Source organism: Nipponia nippon, unplaced genomic scaffold, assembly GCF_047370975.1.
Source record: "Nipponia nippon isolate SJK-2023a ecotype South Korea unplaced genomic scaffold, ASM4737097v1 scaffold_3, whole genome shotgun sequence".
NCBI classification, from domain to species: Eukaryota; Metazoa; Chordata; class Aves; order Pelecaniformes; family Threskiornithidae; genus Nipponia; species Nipponia nippon.
In genome coordinates, this window is record NW_028262347.1 from 71,075,502 (window position 1) to 71,093,107 (window position 17,606).

A 17,606-nucleotide genomic window follows, 5' to 3' on the forward strand; every position below is an offset into this window, starting at 1 on the left:
GTAATCCCCCCACACGACCCAGTGCCTTGTCTCTCACTCTGCCTACAGAAGCTGCTGGTACCAGCCAGGTATTGGTCTGTTGACAGCCCTAAGAGATGCGAGGGGATGCACCTGGGCCGGGAGTCCCATCAGGAGCAGCAGGGGACCAGGCTGGAGACATACGAGAAGGCATGTCCAAGGGGCCCATCCAGGAGACAGCTACCAGCAGCGCAGGTCCGAGGTCCATCCTGGAGGCAGAGGCAGGGCTGGCGACCAGCACTCCTGCGGCATAGCTCAGGGAGGCACTGAGGGCTGTGGGCTGAGCTGAAGTGGGGCTCCTGGGCCTCTCCTGTGGCAGGGGGAGGCTGGGCAGGGGCAGAAGCATCACTGGGCTTATTCCAGTACTGAGCCCATCAGAGAACCAAATACGGGGAATACAGGGACTAACGTGTTGTGAGCTCAGGTCGGAGGCTGGCGTGGCAGGACCTACACCCCCACCCACGGGGAGCTGGAAGTGCTCACAGTGTGGTCTCCTAGGCTTGCTGCCCTTCGCCCTGACCGGCACTTCCACTGCCCTCTCTTCCGTCTTTCCCACCACTGACGGACGTTTGCTACTATTTAGTTCCCATGGTCGGGGGGGCAGTTGAGATTTATGGAGGCTGCTGCAGCTGGTTGTCACTCCTGCAGACAGCACGTGAAAGGCGGTGGGGACCTGAACTCGGTCGGGAACGAGGGAGGGGACGGCGCTCTGTGGCTGCATAGACCTTGGGAAAAGTTCAGATTTAGCGCTGTGCTTCAGGCCATTAGAGAAGGAACAGGCAATTATACGCTCTTGTCTATATTTCAGAGCATAACATATGTTTTGTGCAAGTCAGTCTTGTATACTAATTTATTATTTTTATAACACTTATTCATTTAGGATTTTAAATAGCTTCATTTTGGAGACCACATTACTTTGCAAAGAAGAGAATAAATTCAAGCAGAAAGTTAAGTAGAAACTGCAAATCTAGAAGATTCTGCATCAGCTTATTTACAAGAAGAGGGAATTGGGAGAGAGGGTAAGCTTTTTTTCTGGTTTGTAGGAAACAAAGATATTAAATAGTAATTATATGTGAAGTGTACATATCAGCTGGGGCAAGTAATACTTTGATATCTTTATTTCATCAGTTGTATAAGTTCATTCTTTTGTTTCCTTTGTGAAGCAGGGAACATACATTATATACCATAGCACATGCTACTGAGACAGAAAAAAATGGTCTACTTTTAATTTTATTTTGCTCAGTTGGAACTTTGGCTCTCTGCCTCCCTTGGGGGAGGAAAGAAACACAAAACAACAACAGCAAGTTTTATCCAAATCTTGGTGAGCTTTTGCTGAAATTACCAGTGCTGACATCTGGATGATATATATAGTGTGCAGTAGGAATAGAAGGAGGGAACTGCTTTTAATTAGATGTAACCTGCCCAGGAGAAAAAGACAGAGAATTGTCCATCTGGTCAATCCTTATTTAATAGGGCAACCAAGGATAAGAGTATTCTTAATATGCAAAGACACCGTAGGTAAAATTACTGATCGACCATTTTTATTAAAATTCCAGAAAGCTGGAACTGTGCTAAATTAAGAGGTGGTAAGACTTAGAAAGAAAGAAGCATCAAGAAAGGTTGCAGTCCTTGCACTCCCTAAAAGCGAGTGATGGGTGACTATCAGGTCCCAACCAGCTATATTGTAGAGACCTTTCCTCTGTTATAGACAATTTACAGATCTTCCCCTTCTGTGAGGACCTACAGTAACCACTTACCAAGAGAAAGTGTGACAAAGTTGTTTTAATATCCTTTAATGAAATTTAACATTGATACAATGAAGGAGTGGCAACAAGATGCTCTAGCCATTCCTTATGAGTCTAGTGATTTTAAGTGGCTGTTTTGAGCACTGGGGACATCTTGTGGATTGCTAATTCTTGGAAATTGCAGAAAGTTTGGTCTTCCAGAAGCAAAGCTTTTTTGAGGTGTAACAATTTCAGATCTCCAAGATCACAGGGAGTGTTTGAAAACACTGAATTGTAAAGGCATCAATTTAGAATTACTTCCTTAGCTGAGATGAAAAAAAAAGGATTTTTTTAAAGAATTTTAACAAACTGAGGAAGCCATACTGGAATTGACTACGCTTGTTTTTTCAAGTCATGCTTTCTCTATGGGAGGAGTAGAGGAAGGAGCTTTGCAGGCTCAGCTGGTGGAGATTAGTGTCAGCTCTATACAGTACAGTGTCATATAAAACCAAACCCCAAAATGGATGATGGTTTGCCCAGAAAAACAAGAGAAAGCTTTATAAGCTGATTTTTCCATTTCAATAATAGCATGAGCTCTGTTTTTATTCAAAGACTTACATAAGTTCTCACCTGTTTACTAGTTGTAGCAAACAAGCAAACCAGCCAACCAGTTCACATCCTATGTCTGAGCCGGGGCCAGTGACAAGGCTGGTTTGGTAATCCCGCAGGTTAGGGGTCCCTGCTACTGTCGCAACCTGGAGAGCAAGTGGGCTGATGGAGGAGCCTGCCAAGGCTTACCATCATGCCTGCCGGCTGCACGAACCAGCCATGCTCTTACTGCCCCAGAGGTTGCCCTGGGGGTGGAAGGTGCTAAACCTGTCGTCTGTAGTGATTGCTGGCCCATCGAGAACTTTTTTTTTTCCCACCCTAATGCTCAGACCTGAGCAACCAGCTTCTGAGGAGAAGCTGGAGAATGCATATTCTCCATGATTTAATTTAATTGCACGTAAGTTGATTAAGGATGTTATCTTCATTTCCAGGGGAAATGAAACATTTAGCCGGCATCATGTCAGAAGGCTGGCTGAAGGCTGGCACGTCTCAGCACTGGCTGCTTTCTGCTGCCTTCAGCCGAGTCTTGGGCTTTCTTCAAAGTACAGGCACCAGCTAACCCAGAGCATGATTTCTTGCCCTAACTTATTTAAAGGCATGAATTGAACCAGAGCAAAGAACAACTGTCTTGTCTTCTGAACAAGAAGAGCTTTGTGTTCTAGTTAGCACAAATCTGTCCAGTTCCAAAAAAACCCCATGAATAGCATCACCCCATCTGATAGCGACTGTAACGAGGCCTCTGGGAGGGCAGCGACAGGAAGATGTAGATAAAGGAAAAACAGAGGGGTAAAAAGAGAAGTTGTGAGAAGTAAGAGAGATCATCGCCACTGCTGTTATTGCTTCACAGAAGTGTAATCTTTTGTGATCTCTTTGGAACAGGAGGTAAATAATAAAACACAAGGGAGGGAAAAAATTAAAATAAATGCAGTGTGTGAGTGCATGTTAAAACAGATGTCAGATTAAAAATAACTGAAAAGGAAATTCTACTGTAGGGGAAAAACTGCTTTTTCCTTCAACATGTTATATTCCACCTTCATTAGGCGGAAAGTGAGAGAGCTGTAAAGGAAAAGGGGAACTTTTGTTGTTTCCCTCTGAACATTAAGAGAAGCTTAATGCGAGCGCAGGGGGGATGCTCTGTGGCCCGTGGTGCTGGAGCAATTCTCAGGGTGAAGCCCAGAAGCAGTAAGGATGTTAAACAGATGCACTGTGTGCGCTGAGCCCCGGGACTTGGAGCTTTAAACCTGCAGTGCTGCACATCCAGGTGGTTTCATCCCCTCCATCCTCCCTCCCTTAGTCCCTTCAGGGTTGACGAGTCCTCTAATGTTGTAAAAAAATAAACCCTGCAATCTGGTAGGATCACACCATCCAGTAACGCCCCTCTAACTATAGATCTAGGCACCAGGGACTTCATTCTAGTTTCTTCAGCACTTTTAAATGGGCTATTTCAGTGTTCGATGACAGCAGAGTGGGGAACATCTGCACAAACACATATTTTTCCCCACATGGCAGCCAGACCACACCCATCCTTGGAGATGGCAAGTACTCACAAAAATACCGGTGCCACTCTGTAAAACAGTGTCATCCCAGGTCTCTTCTACTAAACATGCTTCAGAATGGCTCCTAAAAATTCATGGTCTGAAAAGTGACCTGCCCTGCACCTGTTTAAAGCTCAAAGAGCTTTAAGTAAATACCTTGAAGACATGCTGAGGCTGGACTGAGAACCACTTCATTTCTTGGAGAGCTAGCATGGGTCATTTGGCTTGTTCAGATTAGCTAATGAAATGAGAATAATCTTTATATGGTTTCCTCCTTTTATTCCTGAGTGGGGGATGCAGTTTTTTTTTTTTTTTAAAAAAAAAGGCACAGCTCTGTGACTAATGCCTCAGCTTACAGGAAGAGTCAGAAATGACAGATATCTTTGGCTACCGTTACAGTGTGAATGTCCAACATACTCTAACAACTCGATGGGATCCAGAGCGGATATATTCCTACAGTATTTGAGAAAAGTATCTTTGCTTTTTCCTACTGTTATCTTGAGTGAATTCCCACAGCTCCTACTTCTTTAAAACACTTAAGCTAAGGAGGAGGCAGCTGAGACAGAAGTAAAAGGCATTCTAAAAGGTATCCCCAGCAGACTGAAGGCAAAGCTGTTTCACAACTTCTGAAACTTTTCTTAAGCTCGTCCTGAAAATGCCAGGTAAGATCCCAATGCAGAGTCTTCCTAACAAGAACTGCTGACGAGCAGGAGCATCTCGGCGTTACGCTGGCTTAGTTTTTGCCAGAGAGGAAGGAGCAGACATAGCTCGAAGCAACTCCATGCAGCCGGTCAGGGTGTGACGGGTACGTTAGCACCACGGGAGAGTGCACTACTTGTTAAATGTACTGTGTTAGACTACAGTCAAATGAGACAGTATTAGCAATGTGCAACATTTGCAGAGAGGATCAGTAGGTATTAATGTCCACTCCCTGGACACACACCAGCCCTGCCCACAGACGGCCTCTCAGAGACACAGCAGAGGAGCAGGGACGTCCCCAGCAGCGATGGCTTCCCCAGCGAAGGTGGGGAGGCTGAGGTCTCCAGCGGGTTTCGCCTGCGCTCTTCCCACTAATCTAATTTCATTCACCCTCCACCCCTGCTTCTAACTAAAAAGAAAACTCATGAGCTTCTGCTCTGAATAAACAAATAAATGCATAAATAAAAGTCACTTCAACTGCAGGAAAATATCTGTCTGCTCTTAATTGTGTATGTGTTTTCAGAGCTGCCTCCTCCAGGGGAAATTTCTTTGTTAAGCGTTAATTCCATTTCATTTTGCGGAACGTGTCTGCCATTTTCTCCATTAGAGGGCTGCAGAGCAGTGTGTTACAGTGTTTTAGAAACGGATTTAAACCTGTATATGTACTTTGGGCCTAATTTCCCGCTGTATAGCTCTCCTGAACTCAATGGGGTGTAAAACTGGTGCAACACACGGAGAGCCTCAGAATACATCAGTGCTTTGGGTTTTGCTGACGTGATTAAGAAACGCCGAGATGCTAAGACAGAATTTTAAATACACGTGTGACAGGTGAGGCAGATGAGTAAGTTAATTGCTGCTTGTGTGTTTGAACACAGCATAATTGGTCAATAGGGTACGCTTCCAGAGAAGAGTAGCGAAGTGCATGAGCAAAGCGCAAGCAGAGCTTTCAATCCTTCCTTAGAAACTATGCTTATTCTAGGCAGAAGTTAGAGTCTCTAACACTTACAAGAGTCATAAATGTTATATTCTCCATTATGCTCCAATTGTGGCGTTGGCGAGCTAATTTCTTGGACTGAAATTTTCTAGGTAGATGTCTTCCTCGTCTGAACTTTCTTCTAAAAAAGAGTCAGAAAATAAAGCTGAATAAAAATACAGAGTGGGCTGGCGGTTTTCAGCCCACACCTAGAAACTTCAGCAGTTGAGCTCTGTGAAATTCCCGCATTTCAGAGCATGAACCTCTGACAAGGGGGAGAATGGTCCCAATCCTCGGCACCTGCCTTTCGTGGTACGGCGCGTGGTGCCAGCAGGAGGAGTGTAATTCCACCGGCAGGCAAAAGCTAGATTAGAGGGAGAGAAAGACGCTGGCACGGGTCAGAGAAATAAAGAAAACGGGGAGTGCCAGTGTGAGCAGGGAAAGTGGAAGGAAAGGTGTGGGGGGGGAGACGCCTGAGGAGACCAGAAGCAAGGACTGGCAGCTGCACAGCAGAGTGAGGTGGTCCGGGCAAGAAGAGTGGGAGCAAACCTGCCAGAAATGCGGTGCCTCATCAGGAGAGGAGGAATGCTGAGACCAAAAGAAAATGGTTCACAGACCTAATCTCCTGTCCGTGAATTTAATTTTGGGAATGGCTGGAAGAGAGACAGACATACTGACCAGGGAACAACATTGTCACTGAAAGCAGCATTTACAAAGGCTGAGATACAGTGGCACAGGCAACCTTAGTACTTAGTGGTTTGTAATTTTGAAATGCTTCGCCCTCCAGACCTCGGTGTTTATTCCTTGCTTCTTGTCGTGCATGTTGTAAATTTAATTAGTCTGAGCAATTAACTATTGAGGCAGGGATTGATTTTTTTTATTCTGTTTTTGCACAGCACTCACTGTGATGTGTTGTGGTTCCTGGCTAGTGCCCTTACATGTCACTAATGCAAACAGGCAATAGCGTGTTGATGGAGGTAAATGTGAATTCCAGCAATGGAGGAGAATGGTTTGATACAAAATACTGGGATTATATCAGGTGCACCAGGCAAAAATAACAAGTGGAAAATTTAGGGTGAGTACCAACAAGCCTTTCTGTAAGTAGTTAGGCGAGGCTGTTTGGCAGCCCATCGGGGAAGCGGCAGAAGCCCCTCAGCTGGGACCCAACCGAGTACGAGACAGCTACGTTCAGAAACACCAGCCTGTGCAGGGAGGCAGGCGGGCTGGATGGTCTAATGGGTCTGCTCCATCTTTAACTTCTCTGATTCCGCACAGCCTTCCCCAAAAGCCGGCACAAAGGAGTGTCAAAAGACGCAATACATATTCATGGACATTTCTGGAGCTGCAAACTATGAAAAGAAATCAAGTCGTTCTCATCCATGGACTGAAATTGAGAGTATACTCTAATCCAAAAGGATACCAGCTCACAGAGTGGTGTATGAAAATCTTATAAAGCTCTGCAACACTCCATAAATAATTTTCAAACAAGAAGCTTTTTGTTTCAGTGATGGCAATACTAAAAAGGAAGAATGGCAAATAGCCGTCAAAAAACGGCTGAAACAGCCTGCACTCTGTACTGATGTTAACTTTAATCACTGCAAGAGTTACACACAGAGTTATCAGTCATTTATTAGAAACTGTAGGTGATTATTGCAGAGGTTTAGATTAACGTGGACCGGAGCTGGTACCTTGCCAATGGGGCACCACGTGACGGGCAGCCCATGGAATAAACATTCTGGCACATCACCGTGCTATAAATCCTCCAAATGAAAGAAATTAAAAAGCCAGGAGCAATTTTGAAAATGATTTATGATTGGAGGTGCACTTAGGAGTGCTTTTATTGTCAGGGGAACATCTCCTTTCACATCCTTAAGGTGACAGACTCACTCCGCCTCCCTCCAGTTATTTTGGGCTACCTGCGACTGGGCGCGATGCAGAGGTGAGCACCATGGGAGCGCACTGGGGGGGGCATACAGGCACTTTAGCAGCGCCCCCCCCCACGTTGTGAGGGTTAGCTTTGTGCTGCCCAAGGGTGAAAGAACTGCAAATACATTCTGACATTTTAAGTATGCGAAAAGACACCAGTTGTGGGGTGTTTTTTTTTTTTCTTTTACAGCTATACCATAACCATGCTCCTAAGTGCACATATAAACATTTTATAACATGGATTTGGAATAACGCTTGAAAAATAAACTTAAGAATAGCTCCTAAGCAGAAGGTATTCTTATCAAAATAGCAGTCTGTTGCAAGTCAACCCTTTGCTCCATACATAAAAAGATGCAGCACTATCTGTTAGTGTACTTCTAGTGTAAATATTACTAAATGTTTCACTAAAATACAATTTTAGTAGTAATATAGATATGTTTTCTTAAACAAAAAGTGCTTTCACTATAAACTGAAAGGCAAAAGATTGTGGTTTGCAGGCAGAGTACTCTGTTGCCTATCTAAAGAATAGCAGTGACGATGTGAGTGGAAGCCTGGATATCATCTTGTATATCCAAGATACAGGCACGATGGTTAATCCAGCCCCAAGCCAGCGATACCCTGGGCCATGGACACAAACCTGCCTGCAGCATTGTGCCTTCTTGGTTTCTACTTTGGGCGTGCCTTCAGGCACTTGGCCTTGTGCCTCTTGTTCTTCTGGGGTGGCGCTGGGGTGTCCCACACGGGGTGCCACGCACACATACCCAGCAGGGCCAGCTGGTTTGGATACATTGGGATTAGCAAGCCTGTCTGATCATTACTGCTTCTGTCCACAGCTGGAACAAAACTTTAGAAAACATAGTCTGCGTGGGTGATTATTTCAGTTAAAGGCTTACACATCTCCCAGCGTTGCCTATCTTCTTTAGGTGATCGTGGATACCTGTGTTGATCTAAAAATATTTCCTCTGCCTGTTCCTGCAGCTGACTTCTTAGAAAGGGTTAATTTTGCATCTATCTACTGATTCTTCTGATGTTCCCATCCTGGGGCAGCACAGCAAAACAACTTTTATAACTTGGTTGGAGGTCGGCTCTTCAAAGCCAGCAGCTCAGGAGCTGTCTTCTAAAACTCTGCGTGTGTTTGCCAAACGTGAGTTTTCCTTTGCTGGGCTTTAAAGTCCTGCAAGGTTCTTTCACCCTGTTTTTGGGGGGGCCCACGCTCACTTAGACCCACTCCCATCCCCACCTGCATCAAGGCTAGGCAGTGCCTCCTCCCCGGGGACGCTGTGAGAGGACTGACGGTTCGGGGCACAGTGCGTGGGGACCTGCACCGCAGGCGGGCGTACGTGACCTTGTGGGGTCCTTCCTCACCCTCACGTGGGATGGTTGTGGAGGGAGGGCATGGGGTTAAAACTTTTGGGGATTACTTATGGAAGGCCTTTCTTGAATTTGCAAGTGATTATTTACATTTTGTAAGCATCTTGTATTGTGGTTTATCTGTTGTGCTGCTGATATTGACCCTGGATGTATAGTTCACTGATTCCCAGTTAATTACATGTAATTAATAAATCAATAACCTGCTTTGATCCTGATTTACTTTAAAACATATGAATTGAGCAGCTTTTCCCTGCAACAATACTAATCTTTCTCTGTTCATTTCTCAGAAATAAACCAATGAAGTTGTAAAGCAGACACCCCCTGCCTCGAATGCAGGTGTCTTCTTTGCACGTACCATACCTCGTCCACCATGCTGAACAAAAGGGGCAGAATAAGCCAAAAAGGAGCTGGATACTGAGGGAGAAGTTCCGCACGGCACTGGAAATGAAGGGTACAGCTAAGTGTTTTCCAGGGTAGCAATAACTCTGGGAGGGGGAGAGACCAACGAGCTCTTGCAGCACAGGGAGAGTACTGTAAGTTGTACAAATTGTGCTGAGGGAGACTGGAGGGACTGGAGTTGTCTCAAATCGAGTGAGCATGAAGAGGGCTTTAAGCCATTCAGGCTTCCTCCCTGCGAAGCCTGTGCACTGCAGCTCAGTAGCTTCCCTGCCTCTGTACAGACCAGGTGTTAGTTTGCTCTGTGCGTCTCGTCTGGTCTTGGGCTCTCTTCCCATTTTACCAACAAGGCTGCTGAGCAATGACTGCTATGACAGTAATAGGCACCTGTGGATCTCTGTTTAATAAGAAATAACCTGAGAGAAATTCTCCATCTGTGTAGTAGGTTAATGTTTCTCCTTTTTTTTCTAATTTGGATTGATTTAGAAATGCTAAGCCGTAATTTTAACAAGGCAGATGCTGCTAGAAATGCAAGATGCAGCAAAAAGTGATTTAATCATTGCGTTGTATTTAAAACAAGAATATGAGTAGATGCAGTGAAAGACATTTTAGCATGTATCAGCTCCATAACAAGTTCTCCATCCTAAGTGGAGGGGCATGTCTAAAACGGTGGCCTGGGAGCCAGCCGTGTTCCTCAATGAACCGCAGAGCAGTGATCCCACCTCACAACCCTACGCACCCCCAGATTGGTATTTCGGCATTAGAATCTGAACTGCTCGCGTACTAAGTATCTGCGGTTTTGTTAGTGGGCCTGCCTGTCCTCCGCCCCATGAAATCTGCATCAAATCTCCCAGCAGACAGACTGATCTCCATTCTCGGAGAGAGATCGCACTTTCACAGTTTGGAAGATGCATGCCTTGTCTCGCGGGGCCTTTTCCTCCCTCTCTCTCTCACCCACCCCATCAACACTCCAGCATGAAAACGGGATGCCATCAGGCGCAGTTATTAATACACAATAGAAGTGCCATGTGTGATTGTCTGTGAATGCTCCAGTGTTTTATGTAATGCAGATTTAGAGATTTCATTGTAAAGTCATTTTAAATCTGAACTAATGGGTAGTTTGGCAACAGCTTCTAAGTATGAAATCATTATTAATTCCGTTAGTACCATAATAACATTGATTTAGATGAACTCTTATAACGTAGAAATTGTATAGTATTTAGCTGTAATTAACGTCCCCTAATTAGGAAGTGTTGCCAAGTAGTTTTCTCTGCTGGCTCTGTTGTACTTAAGTGCAGCTGGATGAAAATTAACCACAAAGGGAACAGCTTGTGTTTTATGTGAAGTTTGCCTTTGATTGATTAAAAAAATATTCCTTGATACTTTATTTTATTATCAAAAAGGGTGCACTGGATTATCAATGTTACAGAGAGCCACAAAGTCCACATGCCGTAAACTACACACACATTTGTATAGTATATAAGCCCAATGACTTAGCTACACATTCAGAAAATTCACAGATTTATTTTGTCTCAATACAAGTTACCACAATAAAAATGAATTGATTTTAATGTGGCTGTCATTAATAAAGTCTGTAAAAATTTAAGCAGAATTAGCATAATTTCATGTCCACTCAGAGGGAAGAGCCATGCTCTGCAAGCTGAGAGGCATTTGTTGATGTGAAAAATGCTGACATTTTTGGAAATTCAAATTATAAATGAAATACTGCTGTCAGTTTACTGTGCAACTTTGTAGCATATGGTGCTTCTGCTGGTGGGTGTTATTTCAAAGTTTGCAAATCACACTATGAGAGTGTCCCTCTGGTGAGCTTTTGCAACGCTTAGCAACTGTGAATCAAAAGTGACAGTACAGAGGAAGAGGGACTAAAAAAAAAAAATTTTTCTCTGTAAGTCAGTAGAACAAAGTACACGATAAGTTAATACATTTTTACAGGGGTAAAAAGGAGGCCAACATGCTAAAGCTAAAAGAGATCCAGTGCCTTCACTCTTGCAGAATAATGCACAGAGTCTTCTAAATTGTTAAAATAAAAATATGGTTTCTCTCTCCCAGTCTCTTTGACTTTGGTGTGACAGAGAATTAAAACAACTGGCAGACAGAACCATATAATGGTTCACTTTCAAAATTAGGAAAGCTGCTTTGATACAAAATGCAACCTCCTCAGAAGGTCCAGATGTTTCTTTTGCCTATCTCTCTGAAAAAAGTTCCTACGACCACAAAATAGCATTCACCACTTGAAAAGCATTGTACACCCGCAGATGTCAATGCAGAGGAAAAAAGGCAGAAAAAAATTAAGTTTTGTATTAGCCCATCAATGTCGATTCCAACTAATCTGATAGAAAGCATACACTGATACGGTAAATTTAAGTAACTGAAATACTACAACACCCTACACCATGGTTTTCAAGAATCTGCCACCCAGTGACCCCTTTGACATGCATGTACACTATCAAGAAGTGAACATAAACCTTGGATTCATTGCGATTTGATCTGACCGTAGTTGCTACTCGTTGTTCTGCTCCAGGTAGTGATTTTTGGCATCAAGATGGAACCGTGGCTGCGCAGTGCAGACCTCATCAATTTGCCAATCAAACTGGCTGAGAATAGAAAGTGATGGAGCTGTCAGTAGCAGTTCAACCATAAGCAATTCTAAACTAAGCAATTTGGAAATTTAAATAGTTATAATGACCAAGTTTCTCTATGTTGGCCCTTAATTACTGGAATGTCAATTCAGCTGAAAATTGCCTTTCCCAGGTAATGATAATTCTCAGAAAAGTCTTTGCTTATACACCCACCCATAGCACTCATTAAGTCAAGCTTCTTCCTTTTGTCTGAAGACCTGTCAATTTTATGTGACATCACCAATCATCTGCCATCTAAAAAATCTCTAGGCTGTCTTGCTGAAGGCAGGCTTATTCTCTTTTAGCTGTAGCGCACTGCATGGCAGCACAGCCTGCTGCTACAAGCAACGTTGCACCAAATGAGTGTAACGAGTTGCCCAGTCTTGGCACCACTAAATGATAAGCCACTCAAATTTGGTTGTTGGCATCTCGGGTGAAACCTAGGGTCCGTGAAACAGCAGCACATGTTTTATGTGTGACGGTAAACTCCACTACCCAGCCCTTCACAGCACTCAGCACTGGAAGAGAAGGTTGACATCCCCTCCATCACTTCTTTTGGAAAGGAAAGGGAGAGGGAAGTTGCTGGATTCGCTATATCAGAGGGCTCCCCCTGAGATGGGCATAAAGGATAGAGATGGGTGAATGAACCTGTGGTCCGTGAACATATCCCTGTGTATTCTATATATAATATTTCTTACTTTTTTTTGCAGCAATCTGCTATTTCCAATTCAGAATGATTGCATTGCAACTGTCCATGTCAATCTACATTGCTGGACATCACTAGCTGTTTTCTTTCTGAGAGAAAAAACATGAAAAAGAAGCAAAACCATCTCCATGACCAGAATGTGTATATCAACAATCCATTGTTACTGTTACCCATGTTAGTAATATTATTTATTTCCTTCAGGAGGCCAATGGCACCCTGCAGTTGTGGGCACAGGACAGCTAGGCTTCGTTCCTCTCTTCCAGTCAAACTGGCGCAGACTTTGCCTTCTGCCTTCATATGAGTACTATGGAATTCCAGGGAAACCAAGAAAAAGTAAGAGTGGCACAATCACACCTGCTGAAAAAGTCTGTCACAGATAGAGGGAATTCAAGTGCCCATGCATCTAAATTCGGACTAGTTCAAATCATTTCCTGCCTCATCCTGGCAATGTGTCGTGTGCCCTAAGGCAGTATTATACCTCTCTGGACACCATGGCCAATACATGGTGTTGTTTTACGCACAAAAAAGTGGAAAGAGACTCCATTATTGGTTTGAAAAGAGGAGACGGTTTCTTCCATGCTGCCTTCTTGACCACGACTCCTTCCCTCACTGGCCCTCCACGCTTAGTGTGCCGTTGCCCCAAATGCATAAGGGTTGCAATCCTATTCTTGCAGTCAGAACTATTTCTTACTAGTTTGGATGCAACTTGCTCACTCTCTCTCCCCACTCCTGATTCTTGGCTTGCACACAATGAAATAGTAGGGGCCTTAGGCACTTTAAAAAAAAAGAAAAAACCCAGCCCTCAATAAATCCCCTAAAGGGCCCATTTTAATTCTGCTTATGGTCTTGATGTGCAAGTTCTTACCCTGCTATCCCCCTAGAAGCAGTTTATTTCTGTCTGTCAGCACTGCCAAAGTGACAAAATCCCCTTTCCCACCCACCACGTAATTGCTCTGTTGTTGCCCTTCCCACACATGCCTGTAGAAAGAAAGCTCTCGCTTTATTTGTACTGTCGAAGTGAATAGCATCTCTTTCCTCCCTCCCTCTATGTGGCTTTCAAGTAGTCACACTATCATTAGTTATTTCTATTCTGGAGGAGCTCCCCATCTGAGAAGGGAGCATATTCCATACGAAGTAGAGCGAAGGCCTGATCTGACAGCTCTCATGTGCCCCCAAATCCTGGAGCTGAGGAATGTGAGGGGTGTAAGAAATGCAGAAGCAAGCATTACAAATAAAGGCCATTCGGAGAAGGGTGGTAAAATAAGAAAATCAAAGGACCCGGCTGTATTTTTTAATTGCATTTTTCTTATTGCTATGGGGCAAAGTACCTCCCTTTGTTCTGTGTTGCACAGTGCCGTGTTGTTAATTTTAGTCTATGACAGGAAAACTATCCATTGGAATAGGGTTATTTTTATTTTTCCAGTGTCTCTCACTCTCTCTGTTCTTCATTTAAACTTCCATTGTTGGCAGAAAACAAAAGCAGTCCTAGAATCACTCTCAAGTTGTGGTTTTCTTTTCATTTCTTTGAGGTTTATTTGAAAGGCACACCACAGATTGATTTCCCCACCTCGTTCTAGGTGCTAGGTGTATGATTACAAGAAGACCCCACTGCCGCTACTAACGAAATCATCAGAAATGATTTCTTCAACTTGCTGAATGAAACTGACGCTTAACTCTTGTTAAAACTTCAAAATTCACTGAAGCATGGCTACATGGAAGCTCATGGAAACATGGAGTTTCGGAACCACTCACCTCTAAGGCAAACGATGCACCATAAATTTATTCTTAATAAGATTTAAAAATATAATAACATAGCCTCAGATAGATGGAACAAATTTTTGGTTTAGACATGCTAAGTTTTTCATGTAGTTTTTCTCCTCTGTGGTTTGGCAATCTAGGACTGGTAAATAGCCATAGTTACATTGTTAAATAATAGGAGAGCACGACTGTAACATATTTTGCAGTCAGCATCCTATTATATGCAGCTTCACAATTTTGCTATGTGACAACTCTTGGCAAAAAAAAAAGACCCTAACAATGGTCTAAATCACACATTTGCTCTTCCTTCGAGCACCGGTGGTTGTCAAAACCTGTTGCACTCTAGTAGGGGAGGCTTTTAGACATATTCCAGGGCTGGCTCCATGCAGACAAAATGCATTAGAGGCCACTCAAATACCACATCCAAACAATCACACAAACCTGCTTATGCCCACTTCATCTGCAAGCAGTCCTGTAAACCACACGCAGAGGTCAGCTATCCTCCTCCTCTGTGGTATGGAGCACTGCCAGGCACCGAAAATATCAAGGACTGGGAGAAATTAATCTATATTACTTCCCAAGCATGTATTTAGGATATCAGAGGGGGTGTTATCAAAAACAATGCAAAAGCCCAAGTTAGGAAAAAAAAGGGAAGAATCTAATTTTAGTAAGAGCATAATGGACTAACCTTAAACCCGTCCCTCTCCGGATGCCCAGACTTCTCGCTGTGCTACTGTTCCTCCCCAGCACTCCCCCTCCGTTCTAGTTACTTCCTCTTAAAGCAGCTTATTTTTATTTAAACTTCTGTTTATTTAGAATTGATGAATTAATTTTTGAAGCAGCCAAAATGTATCTGTGAAGGAGCTATATTACAGTACCATTCATTTCCTTGGCTAACCCAAAGAAACCTGTACTGAGGGGGAACCTTATTATGCTACTGATCACGACGTTCTTCTGACAGTGCTGCCATGCTGGACACTGGCTGTGCACTTTTATGTTTGGTTTCCAGTCCTTCACTCTGCTTTTTCATCCCTGACAGGACCTTCTCTCTCCAGTTCAGGTATTAGCAAGACTTCATAGCTGTGTCTGATTTCAACATTTTATAATCAGCTCTAAAATTTTCCATTTAAACCACAGCAGCATGGATTTGTTAATGGCAGCCTGGAAATAACAGCCTTTGTCATAAAGCCCGACATTAAAATTTTATCTTTAGGGAAATATTTACATTTGGGTTTGGATGAACAGAAACCAGTTACTCACGCCGTGAGTACAGATCACTGCTCATGCTGTAAAAATTGAGGGGATGAAAAACATGAACGAAGATGGGACTCTTGAACATGCTCCCCAATGATCTACAGACCCCCCCCCCCAACCCCTGTTATTTATTCCTAGCTAATGATTCCAAAGCTGAAATAAAAACATGTTCCTCAAAGTAGTTTTTAATTGGTTCAAAGGTGATATTTCTATCAGTGATGGTTTACTATTCTCAGGAGTCCCACTGATCCAGCCCTCGTCAGAAATCATCACACCCCTTCTCTGAGCCCCCCAAACCTGTGGAGTTTGAGGAAGAAGACTCAGATGGCCTTGTGAAACTGCATAGCCCTGCCCTCTATGGAGCCTCTGATTGCTGCTGATATTACCAAAGGAAGCTCCAGGTAGCACGAATAATTTCTGTAACATCAGCCAGAGCCAATAAACAGCCCCTTGATGATGACAGCTCCTCACCTGGCTTGGACCAGCAGCTGAGCTTTGCCTTCCCAGTCCCGGCTGTTCGTGTGACCCTGCCAGCCATCCCGGCTGCCGGCAATGGCCACGCAATCCCATCATCCAAGCACCCCACGCTCGGAGCACCCCAAATGGCTTCTGCGGATGGCACGCAAGGGGGAAATGAACGATGTTCACGCTCTTGGAATTGTGTTGGCACTGCAGTACTAAGTGGAGCGCAAACACGAAGGGTTATTTTTCAACACTCATTTCAGCAGGTGAGACCTTACTTATAAACACAGAATAAATCAGCTATGTAAGGTAGTGCCAGTCCTGTGTTAAGAATTTAAGGTTCATATGCAAAAATGGATTTAAGCAAAACAGGACTAATTTCCCTGGCTTGTGTGGCTACTGTAGGAGCAAGAAGCTGCACGCAGAGTCTTGCAGGTTGCGTAACTCAGATCCCCAGCTGCCTGACACTTACATGCCTGTCCTCCCTGTAAGATGACCAGGAGAGTGACAGGTACCAAAGTACCATCCATAGAAAACCAGCAGTGCCCTAGATGAGCAGCTAACCAAGATCTAAGTGACAGAGCGCCAGCAATATGGGGGAGCACTGCCCTCCACGCAGTGCACGGCTGAGCTCTGCTAACTCTGCTTCGTGCCTCGAAGAGGCAAGTGGGGCTCATCCTCACTTGCCACCACCGTCTGTAGGGTTTGCAGTGTTACAGCACTTAACTGAGATCCAGCACATCCAGGCGTGAGTCTTTTCTCAGTGTAAGAGGACTCAGATCCACACGTCCTACCCTAACCACCGGGCAACAACCTAGTACCGACAACGTGCCTATACGGGTGCGTGGGTGCACGCCTGCGTGCTGTAACACAGCCATGAGTGAAAGCAGCAGCCTGCACTTGAGTCCTCTCCTGAAAAGCCAAAGAGCTTCAGTACTAATTGGGCCAGAGAGAGAGGAGAAAGAGTGTGCCTAAGCAAGAGGGACCATGACTCTTCAGATTATTATTGAGAGCTTTCCTCTGAGAGCAGGAGTCTTTGGTCCCAGTGCATGCTCCTAGAACGTGATTTATTTTACATTACATGGATCTTACATGGATAAAACACAGAAAGAGCTGGGACTGTAACTTGGGACTCCCTCTTTTAAACTAAACATCATAACCACACAGCTGGTTATGGTCTCCCTCCTTCCCTCTGGCCCAAATCATTGCGGAGTCTCTCCTGGACTGGCACAGCTCCCACAGGGAGGCTGGAAAATGCAGCCCCCATCCTGGCAATACAGGCATACAGAGGGAGGTGAGAGGAACGGGAGGTAACCAACTCAAGATTCCTTCTTTCTGGCCAAACTTCTTAACACCGAGCCACAGTACAGGATCAGAAAAGCTCCAGTTTAAGACAGAACTTAAACGAAAGCAGAGGCTTCCACCGCATTTCACCCAATCTGGTAGGCATTCCTAAAATTTTCAGACTCCTCTGGGAGAAGCAAATGTATGAATATATTGTTTGAAGGTCTTAAACACTCATCTTAGGCATAAAGA

At 44.2% G+C, this 17,606-nt stretch overlaps 1 long non-coding RNA gene across 1 annotated transcript; it reads left to right on the forward strand.

Annotated features, from left to right (window-relative positions):
- Window positions 1-820: 820 nt before the first annotated feature.
- On the forward strand, window positions 821-14,378 carry LOC148054695 (uncharacterized). The gene is made up of 5 exons (XR_015706824.1): window positions 821-1,037; window positions 8,463-8,628; window positions 9,143-9,306; window positions 12,798-12,929; window positions 14,174-14,378. It is a non-coding gene; the product is annotated as an uncharacterized LOC148054695 (long non-coding RNA).
- The last annotated feature ends 3,228 nt before the right edge of the window (window positions 14,379-17,606 follow it).